The 16464-nt window shown below is 33.8% G+C and overlaps 1 long non-coding RNA gene across 1 annotated transcript in view; it reads left to right on the plus strand.

Moving 5' to 3' along the window:
* The window catches only part of LOC148094239 (uncharacterized), a 28834-nt gene that overhangs the window by 7677 nt on the left and 4693 nt on the right, over positions 1–16464 (plus strand). Inside the window, exon 2 of the long non-coding RNA XR_015715522.1 lies at positions 12766–12810. This is a non-coding gene — a long non-coding RNA (uncharacterized LOC148094239). The remainder of the gene's footprint in view (positions 1–12765; positions 12811–16464) is intronic.

Here is a 16464-nt window from a genome sequence, read left to right on the forward strand (position 1 = left end):
GTAAAATTTTAATGTTTATAAATGTGTTAAGGTTTGTTTTACAGACTAGAATAGGGTCTTTTCTGGTAAATGTGCCATGTGCACTTGAAAAAGTTGTATATTCTGCCATATTGGTTGGGGTTTTCTATAAATGTCAGTTAGGTCAAGTTGATTGATATTCTGAGTCTTCTGTTCTTTGCTGATTTTCTGGGCACTTATTCTCCTGATTGCTGACAGAGGTGTGGTGAAGTTTCCAACTATAATTAGGCATTTGTCTGATTTTTCATCATAGCTCATGTATTTTGATACTCTTGGTAAGTATTTACATATTTGGGATTGTTTATGTCTTGCTAGAGAATTAAACACTTTAATGTACTTCTTTAGTCTTGGTGATATTTCTTGTTTTATTTTGTTTGATATTAATATAGTCACTCCTTTCTTTTGATTAGTACTTGCACGGTTTTTTCACTGTGCTCTATTATCCTAAATAATATATAATGAGGAAAGGGTATTTTGTAGGATGTTTTCATTTTGTGTTGACAGGGTTCAGAACATGTGCACAAGGTGACAAGAATATGGCACTGGCATACTGAATATTTTAGGCCAAAGAAATCTGAGAAATGGCAGGTACAAGGAGGACTCTCTGGCCTCCCTCTACTCCCCTGAAGGACTTCCTATATGACCCTCTTGTGAGAGGTGCCCTCCCGGTACCTAGGGGGAAGGAGCATACTCATCTCCAAAGACAGAGCGATTAAGGAGGCTTAGAGGAACCCAAAGGAACAGTCCTTGCTATGTTTCCCCCAGTTTACTACTCTTGGCTCCTATGCCCTTTGCCCGAGCACATTTTCCAGGGCTTTTTACTTTTCATCCGACCTAGTATAAAAAAGCTCAGGCTTAACCATTTCTCGGATGTTTATTTCCTTGTGAAGATTCCTTTATCACATAAAACTTACATTAAATAAATTTTTATGCTTTTCTCCTGTTTATCCGTGTTGTCAGTTTAATATTCCATTCCAGCCAGGGATTTTAAGAGGATCCAGAGAAAGTTTTCCCTCTCCTACGGTGTGTATTTTGTTACTTATGTATTTATTTATTTTAAATAATGTTTTAAAACATTATTAGGAAGTATGTCTTACTAATTATGACCTGAGATCATGTAATTTTATGTTAGGGTACAAGAATAAAAGTGTTCCTCACATAATTAGAGAACTTTTTCCATTATTATTCTACTGTGGTGGTATTTGAATGGTAATTTCATATAGATACTGTTTGTATTGGAGTATTGAAATGCTATTTTGCATTAAGTCTCAACCATACACATGTAACCTAAAACATTTTTAAATGTTTAAATTTCTTCTTTTTAGTGAAATATTTTCTGAAGTAATTTTCTTTAAGCAGCATGTCTTGAAACTAATTAGTACTTTAATACTTTTATTACCTTTTAAATTTAATGTAAATTGAAACCATTTCCTTAATTTATGTCAAATAGCTTATGACCAGCATGTGAGCGGCAGATACTGTGTGATATAGCTTATGAAGTCCCAAAGTAGAACATTTTATTCAGTGGCATGAGCTGGCACAGTGGGCAAGATTATTTTAATTCATTTGGGAAGGGAACTGTAGCTTAGGAAATTCATATACAAAAACTCACTGAGTTTCTTTGTCATTCTTCACTGGTCAGAAACAGCTTAGGATTTCAGTGGCTTAATTTCTATTGTCTTTATTTCCTACAAATGTTAATTTTATCTCTTTAAATTAAAATCTAAGTTTACACCTTTAAATGCCTATGTTTTTGTTTGTTAACCATCTTAGAATTAAAATCTCATTTAAAATATTTTGTCGCCCGGTGGGGCATGGCTTAGCGGTTGAGCATCGACCGAGGACCCAGGAGATGGCAGTTCGATTACGGTCAGGGCACATGCCCGGGTTGTGGGCTCGATCCCCAGTCGGGGTGGCGCAGGAGGCAGCTGATCAATGACGACTCTCTCATCATTGATGTTTCTATGTCTCTCCCTCTCCCTTCCTTTCTCTGAAGTCAATAAAGATATTTAAAAAAAAAAATTGTCACATGATTATTAACTGGTTGGTCTGGAAGGTGATGTTTGGTCTACGTGTAAATATACCTTTAATATTAGAGAAATTATTTTCTTCACTAAAGTTTTTTGGAATAGTTTGTCTTCTAAAATATATTCTTGATTTTAGGAAATACTTTATGAAAAACAAAAGACCATATTATTTGCTTGTTAATGGATAAAATTTTAGACTAGTTTTTAACATTGCCACAGTTAATGTAAATGGGATTTTTAAAAGCTGCCATAAAGATGTTGCTTCTAGCGCTATGCATAATTGAAAACTATGGTATTACCATCAATGGAATATTAAACAACCATTAAAATGATTTGAAGAAAAATGTTTGTGATTAATAGTGCAAAAAATCAAGTATCTGTAGACATTGATTACACCTATATAAATATGTAAAACAAAAATGACAAAGGGACCACACTAAGATTTTAAGAATATTTTATATTTTGGTAGTGACTGTAAATGGTGACCTTTTCTGCCCTTCCTTCTACTTTTGTTTTAGTGTATTCTGAACTATTTTCTATAGGATATGGCCATTTGGGCAGTGCCTAGAATTTATATCTCTTTTTTTTTCTATCATTAGTAACCTCTACAAAATCAAGGATTCAGTGTCATTTGATGTTAATATTGGATCAACTTTGAGTTCTAGTGGATATTATAGGGGTGTAACCAGGGGTGTTTGTTTTAAAGGAAATGATGATTTTTAAGCCCTTTCTAATTTTCTAAGTGAGTTGTCCAAAGACTGAAAAGTAAGTAATCATTTGAAAAATGTTTCCTGTTATTTTTGAGTTCTTAAAAAATGGCTAGTTACTTTCTAAGATCTGGCGGTGAAGAGTGAGGAAGCTAGAGAGAGAGAGAGAGAGAGAGACAGAGAAAGAATATATGTGTAATTCTGAAAGAGGGAAGAGTGGGGGTGGGATGAGCTTGGAGTTAGAGAGTTTCAAGCACTGCAGGATCTCTCTTGACATTTGTTATTGCACCAAGGAGCCCCTCTGGTTAGAACTGGAGGTGAGAAGGTGGCAGTCTCCAAGTTGTGTACTAGGATCAGAAAGGCTGTGTTGCACTAACAACCCCAAAATTGTGACTTAAAACAAGTTTATTTCTCACCCATAAGAATTTGGCTTACAGATCAGAGTTCCTTCTATTTTGTGACGCCACTGTCTCAAGTGTGATTGTCAACGTTGTTGCAGGAGGGGAAGAGAGGGCTAAATATTTCACAGAATGCCTTGAAGGTGATTCTTGAAATTGGCTTGTATCACTTCTGTGCACACTACTTTTACTACAACTCAAATATAAAGAATGCAGTTTTCCTATACATTCAGGAATAAGAACTGCTATGGTTTTAAGCCACCCAGTCTAGGGTTTGGAAGGGGAAAAAGTAAAAGAGTAAATGATGGTTAGAACTTGTGATGAATTAAATGTTTGTGCCCCCCCATTCATATGTTGAAACCGTAACGCTATTAACGTAAGAAAACATTCAAAGTAGTGAAGAATTTTTTGTGGGTTTATTTGAACCAAACTGTCTACAGTTGCCCGGAAGCAGAATCTCAAGGGATTGAGATAATGCTCCAGAGAATGGTAGTTTTGCACCCTGCTCTATAGATTACGTTCAAAGGAGAAGATGCAAGTGGGTTACACATGAAATCTGTTGGTGATAGGTTAGCGAGGTGGGAGAAAGCAAAGCCAGGGAAACCTCTGGGACTGGATAAAAAGTAAAATGATAGACAATATTTCTTTTACATAAGTGGGTGCAGGATAGTTAACAGTCAACAGTTAAGGTATCAAAAACAATGAGAGGATTCGATCTCTGCACTGGTGCATTGAGGGCCTGGAAAAAGGGGAAATTACTTTGTTTTGCAAAGGCATGTGTTAATCAGGAATGTTATCTCAGATGCAAAAGACTACTCACAGGCTTAGTTAAGGTGAAAATTAACCTTTGTTAGGGAAAAATACTGCCTCAGGACATGGCTACCAACTATAAACTGCTTATGTTTAAAACTTTAATTTCAGACCATCTTTTGTGGTTACTTTGGGTCTCTGAGTTTGAAAGGCCACCATGCAGGCCTTCCCTGAGCTTGTGAGGGTTACCATGTGGCCCTTTTTCATCCACAAACCCCGATGTGATATTAGGATGTGGAGCCTTTGGGAGATAATTAGGATCCGATAAGGTCTTAAGGTCAGAGCCCTTATGAATGAGATTAGTGCCCTTGTAAGAGTCACCAGAGAGCTTGCTTCCCCTCTCTGCTTTCTACCATGTGAGAATACAATGAGAACTGTGCAGTCTGCAACCCAGAAGAGGACTTTTACCACAACTCAGCCATGCTGGCACTCTAATCTCAGACTTCCAGGCTCTAGAACTATGAGAAATAAATATCTGTTCATAAGCCATTCAGTCTGTTTTAGTTTTGTTAAAGCAGCCCACAAGTTCTAAGACAGATCTCATTTCATTACCCCAGTAGCATTTTTGCCCTCCCTTGACATTACCCTCATGGCACTTGCAGCTTGGGTTATTGGTAGGGCACACATCAATTGTCTTAAGGCAACATGCTGGAGATGCAAGCCACACAAATTTTTCTCCAACCTAATCTTTCAGCATCCCCAGTGTCTGCTCTTCACTCACGGTTATAATCCTCTCCCACATGCTTCCTTCAGGACAACTAACACTTACATGGATTTCTTGAAGTTTTTGGTTGGTTCTTTGGGTCCATGAGGCCATCTCTCTTTTCTAGTTTTCCTAGGTTGGTTTTTGGGGAGAGAGCCAGCAATCTTTGACTTTACTCACTGTCTTAAGGCCTCCTAATTTCTGAATAATTGGAGGCCTTCCTAGTTTCTGAACGAAACTCCCTTAGGAAAAAACTCCAACCTTGTCTTAACTGAAAAGGAAACAGTTTTATTTCTTGTTCCTATAAACCGAATAAGTGATTTATTACTAGAGTCTAGGCAAGATGGTAGTTTTGATAAAGCATGAACTTGCTTGAAGTATCTGACAGTTACCAAGGATAGCAGAAATCTTGGGTTACCTGTGGGATATGATTCAGGTCAAAAGTCTGAAATAACTTAAAAACTAGTTTATTAAATTGCTTCAAATTTTTAGCCTCACGTGGCATCCAAAAGGAAGAAAAATTAAAGATAATTTGATTTATAAAATAAGCACCCTAAACAGAGAAAAATTATAAAGTTGAAAATGTTAAGGTTTCCAAAATAAGCCAGCATCTTCATCAAAATTTTTTACATTGGCTTGTTCATTTAAAACATGTTCTTTTTTGCTAACTCTTGTGCTCAATAAGCACTAGAGATATTAATTAGAGTGGTATTAAATTCTTAGATATTATTAAAATATTAATGTATGATAGCCTTATTATTCATGTGAATTGACATTACAGAGTAGTGGACTAATTAACATTGATTTTAATTAAACCAACAACATAAAGAGAAATATACTTAAATTATATATTGAATTTATTCAGAGATATGGAAATAAAAATATTAAGAGGAAAAATCTGTATGTTGATTGTTGCTCTTTATGCTGGTAGCTGATTCTAGCAGGCTTTTATTAAGTTAAATTTATATATTTTGTATCCAAAAAATAGTTGGATTTGAAGTTTGGTTGTATCAGTGATTAGAATGTTTTCACATAGTTTTAAAAATAGTAATTAAAGAGGGAATTTTTGATAGTCTTTAAGTCTTTATAACATTAACATTTTTCAAAATTTTTTTTAAAATACAAAAATTATTATGTCTTTTATTATTGGGGAAAGGTCAACAAAGTGTTTGTTGTTATGACCACAGGAACTTTGAAGAGAGTTTTACATTGGCATTTTTTCACAGGATATTGCTCCATACTTGTGTTCTTGTGGTGTGAGTTTTGTGTATTTTTTCCTATTAAAGGAACAACGTGAATGCTAAGTTTTTCCTTTGCAGAATGAACTGCCACTATTCTTTTTCCTATGGAAAAATTTGTTAAAAGATGAAGCAATATTCAAAAATATCCTGAATATTCAAAAATATCACTCATCAAATGGAAAATGTTTGTTTAGCATATTGATTAGGGAAAATGTAGTAACTACCCGTCATGAGTGAAAAGCTGGCCTTTTTTAAAGCCAGTTTTGTTTTGATTATTGTGAAATTAGTTAAAAACACTGAAACATAAGCTCTGGAAATGTTTGTATGTTCTTCCACTAGATGGCGCTATACACTAATGTTATTGTTCTCTAGGAACAAGATCAAGTTATCTGGTGAAATACAAGCATAACTCATTTTATTCCTCTTCGCTTTATTCTACTTTGCTGATATTCATTTTTTAGCAAGTTGAAGATAAGACCCTCCACCATCAAAAAGATTATGACTTGCTGAGGCTCAGGTGATTGTTAGCATTTTTTAGCAATAAAGTATTTTTTAATTAAGATATACACATTGGTGTTTTTTTTAGACACAATGCTATTGCATAGTTAATAGGCCACAGTATAGTGTAAACATAACTTTTCTATGCAGTGGGAAATAAAAAACTTCATGTGACTCACCTTTTTGCAGTAGTCTAGAACCAAACCCACAATATCTCCAAGGTATGCCTGTATTACTAAGGTTAAACTTAAGTGACTCATATATTAATACAATTAAGTAATTGGCCTATTTGTTGCATAACTATAGGTAAAATAAAATTGTGTCCCTTAACAAATTTTTTTTTATTTACTAGTCATCTGTGGGGAATGTGTACAGTGGATTTTTTCTTGGTAGAGTTGCTGAGTTTCTCTTGGTCTATCCTTATACTTTGTCAGTATTCTAATGGCAAAAATATTTTCAAATATTCAATATACAGTTAAAATTACCTTAAATGGCTTCTAAAGGATTTACCAGAATAGCTAAAGTTCTGCATTCCCTTGCTATAAACATACTGATTGATGGCTATGGTATGCTTAATGCTCAGGCTAGTGCACTGATCTCTTGTAGATGTTTCTGTTCCTGCTGGTTCAGTTGATTTATATACTTACCAAGAGTTACTTGTGTTTGTCACAAAACCTGTTTATGCCAGTTATATCTATGATAATTAATTATATAATTTAATTACATCTAAATAAGCTAATGGAATTATTCTAAAAAGTGTTCTTCCTATGAAAACTTAGGTGAATGCTTTGCAACACTAAATAACAGCTGAATTGCTAAAAAAAAAAAAAATTACTATCACACATTAGGTGTGAATGAGAAAACTGAAAAAAAACCCCACTAGATTTCATACTTGTTTATGGGGCAGAAAATGCTTGGAATTCTGTATAAAATGTACATTTATTTATTTAGCAGTGTGATTACAAATGTACAGGTTTCACATTTTGATGTTTATAACTGAGAAATAACTGTCTAGGAAATTTTTACATGAAAATTCCAAGTGTCCTGAATTGAAGTTATTTGAAAGTTAAAGAATTACTTAAATGGTTAGTAATTTTAAAATTTGTTTCTCTCAGTATTGCTATCTTGTTATAGCTTTAAATTCCTGTTTTAACTGGTCAGAGGCCATCTAAGTAAAACGTATTAAACTAACAAGAGATTGTCTTCCTATACACGAGACAGGCCATTTTGGTTCAGTAGTGAGTTCTTTTGCAGTAGGAGTTTCTCCTTTTGCTATAATCCTATGAAAGTTAATTTCATTACAAAACTAAGGTAGAGGGGTTTTTTCTAAGTTTATGGAAAGTCAGCAGGTCTAGGTTAGTCCTAGAATCTAGGACCTAGAACAATAAATATTTGCTGAATAGATAAATTGAGTAGCTTTGCTACTTCTTAGTCGTCAGATTATAACCTGGTCAATGAACATCTCTTAGAGCCTTATCTATAAAATGAGGTTTTATTAATCCACCATACACTTCTTGAGTGTTATGAGTCAGAAAGAACAATGAGAAATATAAGCCGCCTTAAATCAGATTGCTTAATTGGGAAAGACAGGTAAGTAAATAATTAATACACAATGTGACAAGTACTTTCATGAAGGTATGTATAGATAACATAAGTGGGTATCCCTCTTCAACCTGTAAATATTGGTCAAACATTTACTTAGTGGGGGTAGGGAGAAATAGATTTTATGATCGTAAAATTTTTCTACAGAAAGAGATTAAAATACTAATTTTCTCTCACCAGTTGAAGGAAACACCTGAAAAAGATTTTGCAAAACATTTTTCAGTTTTCTGCAGTTCTTGTTTTCACTTCTGAACCAGCAGTTTCTTGGGAAGCATATTTACGAGTTTCAAAATTAGGTAATATATCCCTAGAAAAGTGCCATGGATTGCTTTCTGAATTTTAACTAAGTGCAGCTACATGCGTAGTAGATGTTATTGAGGAATGTGTTTAAATGCCCAGTTAGGTAAAGAGTAACATATGGAAACTTTAGTTAGTTGGCATCATACTTCTAATTTATTCCAATGTTTTAGTGGCCCTTATAGATTGCTTAACCCACCAACTCTGCCCGAGTCCTAATTAGCTTGGCTGCATTTAATTTGAGTTTTCCAGTACATAATCCTGGTAAATATCTCCATTTATTTTGGTTAATAAATTATCTCTTAATAAATTTGTATTTTTTATGCCTAGGGGTTTTGCATTGTTGTAATGGACCTTAACTGTAAATGTTGAAAGAACTGTAAGCAGCCAGGATTCTTGATTTGTTCCAGTATCAAGGGAACGTTTTACCATTTTTAGAGGATTTTTCTTAGTAGTTTTAAGATACCTGTTATCAAATTATTTATTATATTTTTATAATACAAATACATTTTTTTTAAAGAACTACATGTTGAATTTTATCAGCTGCTGCTTCTGTCTATAAGTTTTTGCCTACCCTTGGATTTTTTTCTGTAATGTCAATGTAATGAGTGCATTAATTTCTTTTCAGATATTGAATAAACCTGTAATGGCATAAATACAGCCTAGTCACAATGCGTTATTGCGTTTCCTATATTGCTGGTTTCTGTTTGCTAATATTTTGTTTGTGAATTTTGCACTTGTGTTTATTAATGATTCACTTTTTATATCCTTTTTTTTTTAAAATATGTCTTTATTGATTTCAGAGAGAGGAAGGGAGAGAGAGAGAGAGAGAGAAACATCAATGATGAGAGTCATTGATCAGCTGCCCCCTGCATACCCCCTGCTGGGGATCAAGCCCACAACCTGGGCTTTTGCCCTGGCTCCTAGGTGGATGCTCAACTGCTGAGCCATGCCCCACCAGGCTGGAAATTTTTAAGTAAGGTTGGAATAATTCCAAATAAGATTAGACTAATAATTTCAGAATATGCTACTTTCCAGGAATATTTTCCACTTCTGATTAATTTCTTTGAAAGTTATAGGATTATTCACATTTTCTATAGCTACTAAGTCAGTTTTGGTATGTTATTTTTGCTCGGAATTTGTCTGTCATCTAAATTTTCAAATATATTGCCAAAAAGATGTTAATAATCTCATTATTCTTTATATTGACTCTTTTGTACTCTGTCTTTTCTTCTTGATCAGTTTTCCCAGAGTTTTCAGTTTATCTTTCTCTTCGGACAACCAGCTTTAGGCTTTGTTAATCCTCTCAATGTTATGTTTATTTTCTGTTTAATTTTTTTTTTTAATTTTCCCCCCTCTAATTTCTTTGGGCTTATTTTGCTTTATTTCTACTTTTTTTTTTTTTTTTTTTTTTTTTACAGTGGATGCTTAGCTCATTTAGTCTCCTTTCCTAATATATGTATTGAAGGACATAAACTTGCTTGCAAGTAGTACTTTAGCTGCATCTCACAGGTTTTGCTTTGTGGAATTTGTTATTGTAGAGTTCAAAATATTGTCTGAATATCAGTTTTTTTCATTGTGTTATTTCCTAGTTTGTAAACATATGGTAACTTTGTTAATTTCTGAGTATGTGGGAATTTTAATTTCTGAACATGTGAGGATTTTGTTGTTGTTGTTAACCCTCATTCCAGGATATTTCCATTGATTTTTTCGGGGGGGGGGGAATGGAAGAGAGAGGGAGAGACAGAGGGAGAGAAACACGGATGAGAGAAACACATCAGTTGGTTGCCTCACGCACGTGGCCCTACTAGGGGCCGAGGATTGAGCCTGTGACCAGAATCGAACCCCAGACGCCTTTAGTCCTTGGACTGAGGCTCTAACGGCTGAGGCAAACCAGCTCTGGCAGGATTTTCTTTTTGTTACCAATTGCTAGTATCACATTGTGGTTAGAGAAGGTGCTCTATTATGTTTTAATTTGAAATGTGATTCTACTTGCTTTGTATCCCAGAATATAGTCAATATTGTACTATTGCATGTGCTAATTAACAAGAATATGTATTCTGGATATTAGACAGAATTTATGTTCACATTTGTTAGGTTGGATTTGTTTATGACGTATAAATCTTTTATATTCTGAGTTTTTTGTCTTGTTTCATATTGTGGATTTATCTACTTTCACCTCACAGTTCTGTGAGTTTCTGCTTTACATATATAGAGACTATGTTTTGCTCATGTACGTGTAGAATTTTTGTTTTTTTGATTCTCTCTCCCTTTTTTTAAAATTTTATTTTTGTTTAAAATATCACAGATGTCCCTTTTTCTCCCCAATGACCTGTTCCACCCCATCCCATCCCCCTCCCCAGTCCCTCTCCCCACCATTGTCCGTGTCCTTAGGTTGTGCATATATGCATATAAATTATTTGGTTACTCTCTCCCCCTCCACCCACCCGCCCCCCTCCATCCCTGTCATTTGTCAGTCTGATCTATGCTTCCATGTCATTGAATATTCTGTTCATCAGTTTATGAAGTTCTTTAGATTCCACGTATAAGCAAGATCATGTGATGTTTGTCTTTCGCTGCCTGGCTTATTTCACTTAGCATAATTTTCTCCAAGTCCATCCATACTGTCCCAAAGGGTACGAGATTTTTCTTCTTTACAGCTGCGTAGTATTCCATGATGTGAATGTCCCACAGCTTTTTTATCCACTCATCTACTGACGGGCACTTGGGATGTTTTCAGATCTTAGCTATTGTAAACTGTGCTGCTATGAACATAGGGGTGCATATATTCTTTCTGATAAGTGTTTCAGGATTCTTAGGATACATTCCTAGGAGCGGGATCACTGGGTCAAAAGCAGCTCCATTTTTAACTTTTTTACTTTCCTTATAAATTGAAACTTTTATCATTATGAAGTGATGCTCTTTCTACCTTAAATTCTACTTTGCCTCAAATTAATATAAAGTCTTTTGCTTAATATTTGCATAGTATACGTCCTTTTTTTGTTTACCTCTACTGATCCCTTTCATTTTTGATGAGTCTGTTGTAAACATGTACATGGGTTTTTAAAGTCCATTCTGACAATTTATTTTATATATATATATATATATCTTTATTAATTTCAGAGAGAGGAAGGGAGAGGGAGAGAGAGAGATAGAAACATCAATGATGAGAGAGTCATCATTGATCGGCTGCCTCCTGCACTCCCCCCACCAGGGATCGAGCCTGCAACCCAGGCATGTGCCCTGACTGGGAATCAAACCAAGATCTTTTGGATCCTAGGTTGACACTCATCCGCTGAGCCACATCTGGCCGGGCTGACAATATCTTTTTAATTTTACATTTTAATTATTATGTAAATTGATTTCTTTTTCATCTGTATATTCCTATGAATTTTTTATTGTGGTAAAATGTATATAACATTCTTTCTTACAATTTTAACCATTTTAAGTGTGCAATTTGGTAGCATTAACTATATTCACATTATTGGGCCTCATTACCACTGTCCATCTCTATAACTTTTTCATTATTCTAAACAGAAGCTTTGTATTCATTAAACAATAACTCCTTATTCTTGCACTGAATCTGTAGATCAAGTTGGAAAGAACTGATATCTAGGCAATATTGAATCTTCCTTTACAATACATGTAATATCTCTATTTAGATCTTTGATTTTTTTTTTTTAATCCCACCCCAGGATATTTTTCCCATTGCTTTTTAGAGGAAGTGGGGGGAAGGGGCAAGAGAGAGAGAGAGAAAAAAACACTGATGTGAGAGAGACACATTGATTGGTTGCCTCCTGCACATGCCCCAACCAGGGCGGGGAGAACCTGCAACCCAGGTATGTGCCCTTGACTGGGAATCAAACCCAAGACCTTCGGGTCCGGGTGCCAACACACTAACCACTGAACCAAACCATCCAGGGCTCTTTGATTTATTTTTATCAGAGTTTTATATTCCTCATATAGATCTTGTCCATATTTTGTTAGGTTTATACCTCATTTCAAATACCAATCAAATATTGCTGGTATATAAGAAAGTATTTATCTTATGTTTCTTATAAAATTTTTATAGATTTGCTTCTTTCATTTGGATCTATGACCTATTTCATTACACCCCCATATGATGTTCCAGTAGTTATTTATTGGAAAATGAATCTTTCTTCACTGAATTGTTTTTGCACTTTTGGTAGAGATTAAATGGCCATATTTATTTGGGGTTATTTCTGGACTCCCTCATTTGTTTCTTTGACTTAAGTGTCTTTTCTTTTGCCAGTGCCAGGCTGTCATGATTACTTTTGCTTTATAGTAAATATTAAAGTTGGGTAGTGTGATTTTTCAAGCTTTATTCTTCATTTCAGAATTGTTTTAGCAATTTTAATTTTTAGAATCACATTGTATATATCTATGAAATATGCTGCTGTGATTTTAATTGGTGTTGCATTAAATATATTGATTACTTTGCAGGAGAACTGACGTGTGTACTATGTTGAATCTTCCTTCATGAACATGGTATGCTTCTCCATTTATTTAGATCTTGATTTCTTTCATCAGTGGTGTGTTGTTTTGGCATACAGAATGATTCATGTAATTATGGCTCCAACAAATGATAAACTTGGTTACTTATATTGCAAGTCAGTAGGATTACCTAAGCAGGATGTTGCTTTAGGGTGTAGCAGATGGTCTCTAAGTAGCTTGATGAGGAAAATATTTGCTAAAGGTGACAGAGTGTACCTAACCTATTTCCCATATGCACTACATTATTGGTAACATAAGGTCCTAGCTTCAGGAAGTTGCCAAATTTAAGGTCAGAGAATAATTCCAAAGCATTTTAATAAATAAAGTACATATCCCTTAACTGATATTTTCTTTTCAGTTCCTCCATGCTAAGATGAAATTTGTAGGCTTTTCTCTAGATGACATGCAGGATAGAATCCATGTAAGGAGTGTGTGTATATCTTTTGAGAAAGATGTGCAATATTTGTTTGTTGCATGATATATATGTATATTGTGTGTGTGTGTGTGTGTGTGTGTGTGTGTATTCATCATGCATGAGACTGATGAAACTACTTATTTTGGAAAATTGCAAATATTCAAGAGTAGAGAAACAGAATGGTGAACCTCTATGTACTCATTACCCAGCTTCAACAGTTATCCTTCAGGGTTCATGTTAGTTTATCTTATTTCATCTACACCCTCATATTCTCCCTGACCTCCTGACCTGTGAATCCTGCCCTCCTCCCCCCTATTCTCTATGCCCACTCCCACCCCAGCATAATATTTATTAGTGTTATACACACTTCCATCAGGAGGCTTGTGATGTTTAATTGCTGTTTTGTAATATTTTAATATTTATGAGAGGATAAGGTTCAGTTTTTCTCTCCATTTTTTTTTTACAGTTTATAAAAGATTTTCTTACACAATTAGTATTATAAAATATCAAGTTATTCATAAAGCCATTTTGTAGTAATCGTGGTTAAATTATATAAATCAACACATCATAGAGATGTAATTTTCTTGAAAGAAGTAAAATTTTTACCTTTTAAAATGGAAGATAATCAGTGTTTTTGGAAAAATGTTTTAAAAATTAACATCACACATTGCTCAATTTACTTAAGACTTTGGAACACTGTACAGTTATAGTACTATTGATCTTGTAAGTAATATTTTTAATTCAATTGAATTGCCATTTGGGGATTTTTTTAAATGTATTTTCTGAAATAGATTTTTAGTGAACATATATTTTTAGGTCCTAAGAAACTCTATAGTGTGATGAACAGAAGAGATAATACAATACATATAGTTTATAGTTGAAATTATAATTTTAAATGAAAGAAGAATAAAAGTTTATTGAAGGAAGTTACTATATTTTGGCTTCTAATATTTTTCCTTTTCATATTGTACTTTTAATATACCTTAATTATAGAATATCTATTTTAGGACCATATTATTCTTAAATACTTTCCATTAATGAAAACATTTATGAAGACTGATTCTTAAGAAATTACAAGCTTTTGTAGTTTGTCAGATAACTGATGCTGGCGACTGTGACTTTCTTCATATTGAATAAGAAATTTTAGAGTTCTAAGCCTAACATTTAGTTACTTTCCTTAAAGATTTTTTTTTAAAAATATATCTTTATTGATTTCAGAGAGAGGAAAGGAGAGGGAGAGAGAGATAGAAACATCAATGATGAGAGAGTCATTGATCAAGCCCACAACTGGGCACATGCCCTGACCAGAAATCAAACCCTGATCGCCTGGTTCCTAGGTCGACAATCAACCACTGAGCCACTCCCAGCAGGGCAAGATTTTGTTTTTAATATATTTTGTAACTAAAAAGTTGTTTTTAGCATGTTTAAAAAAGTAAAATGAATAGTTTGCATGTAGCAGTGTCCATTAGGAATTATTAGATACTATAATTTTAGCAAATTATATAAGCATTGTATTAATTATGTAATGTATGAATTGCTATCAAGTGTTCAAAATGAAAAATATAACTTATTATCAGAGTATATCGATTTTCATATATATGCTTTTTGTTAAAATCTGTTAGTATGCATTATGATGTATGAATTAAGACCAGATATGATTATTTTTACTTTATTTTAGAAAGACATTTTCTAATAGCTGTTGTCTGATTTTATTTCAAATGGCTGCTCATACCAGTTGTCATTATATATCTGTTTAACTTGCTCTAATACATTTTTACTTTTGATTTGCCAAGAACTTCAGTTGGTTGTGTGGAAACGAAAGCCTTTGTGTGAAAGAGTGTGTCATTGCATCAGAACTTGGCACCCACATGAATCTTAAGAAAACAGGCTGTTTGTTTCCTAAAGAAAGTATTCCATAAGTTGACTTTGTTTTTATATTTTGTTCTGTGCTAGATTAAGTGATTTAGTTTAGTTTAGCCTAGGGCAAAACCTTGTAGGACATTTTAGAAAATCCTGTATCTGATTGACTCTCTGAAAATAATACTATCTTTAAAGTTTTACTTTTAAAAAACATATTAGTAGGCTATGCAATGTCACATTCATTCTCAAAGTGTCATTTGTAACTGGCGCTGAAACTATTGCAGTATTCCAAGTGGCATATTGTTTTGCCTTCCAAGTTTTGGAAGTGTAAAAGCCATGTATTTATTTTCTCTTAATTTGATGTCCCTCTGACCTTCAGTGATGGGAAGGAATTCATTTTTTTGGATAATTTCTTGATTACTAAAGCATATAGCACAGGGGAACTATCTGTGACAAGCAAACAATAGCGTCATAATATAGAACAACTTGTAAATTTTTAAACTTTAGAATCCTAAACACTAAGACTATTGTAAATAATCCCTAATCGAACAAGAAATGTGATTGTTTTAAGAACTCTTTGCTTAATTCTCAGGAAACTCATTCATTTTTAACTTTTCTATTCTAAATATTCTTGCCATATATTATTTTAATTTTAACTTTTCACTGTACTTAAACCAAGCAAGCAAAGAAACAACCATACAAAGAGTAACTATAAAAGGTTAGTTAGGCAATAATAATTTTTTTTAGAGTTTCAGGGGAGCCCTACCATGGTCATTTTGGATCTCTCAGATGTAATGTAGCTTCCTTCAAAGTTTCCTGTTGAATTCCAAAGTTATTAATAAATACTTAATTATTAAATTAAAAATAATAAATTCGCATGGTAAAAAAAGTGAAACTATGCAGATAGATATAAAGTGAAATAGACATATTTCTTTTCTTAATTCTCTCACTCTTTCCACCTCATCTATTAGGCTGTTTCTTCACAGTAACCACTGGTAGTTTACTGTGTATCGTACTCAATAAAAATACTAGTCGATCATATATGCACATGGGAGTATAATCTTATTTCTTTTTTAAATTTATCCACGTTCTGTACCTATGTTGTTTTGGCTCAAGACATATTTGGGGTAGGAAATTCATTTGTCTTACATACCGCTTTATATCTAATTCCTGGAATAGTGTCCGACACATAATATATTGGTGCTTAACGAATACTTGCTGAAAGAATCTTCCACACATAGTCCATATTTCTTACATTTTATTTTATCAGTTTTCTTTTTTTTTTTTACTCCTCACCTGAGGATACGTTTTTATTGATTTGAGAGAGAGAAGGAGAGAAAGAAAAAGAAACATCGATGTGAGAGAAACGTGAG

Source organism: Miniopterus natalensis, chromosome 1 (genome assembly GCF_054644295.1).
Source record: "Miniopterus natalensis isolate mMinNat1 chromosome 1, mMinNat1.hap1, whole genome shotgun sequence".
NCBI classification, from domain to species: Eukaryota; Metazoa; Chordata; class Mammalia; order Chiroptera; family Miniopteridae; genus Miniopterus; species Miniopterus natalensis.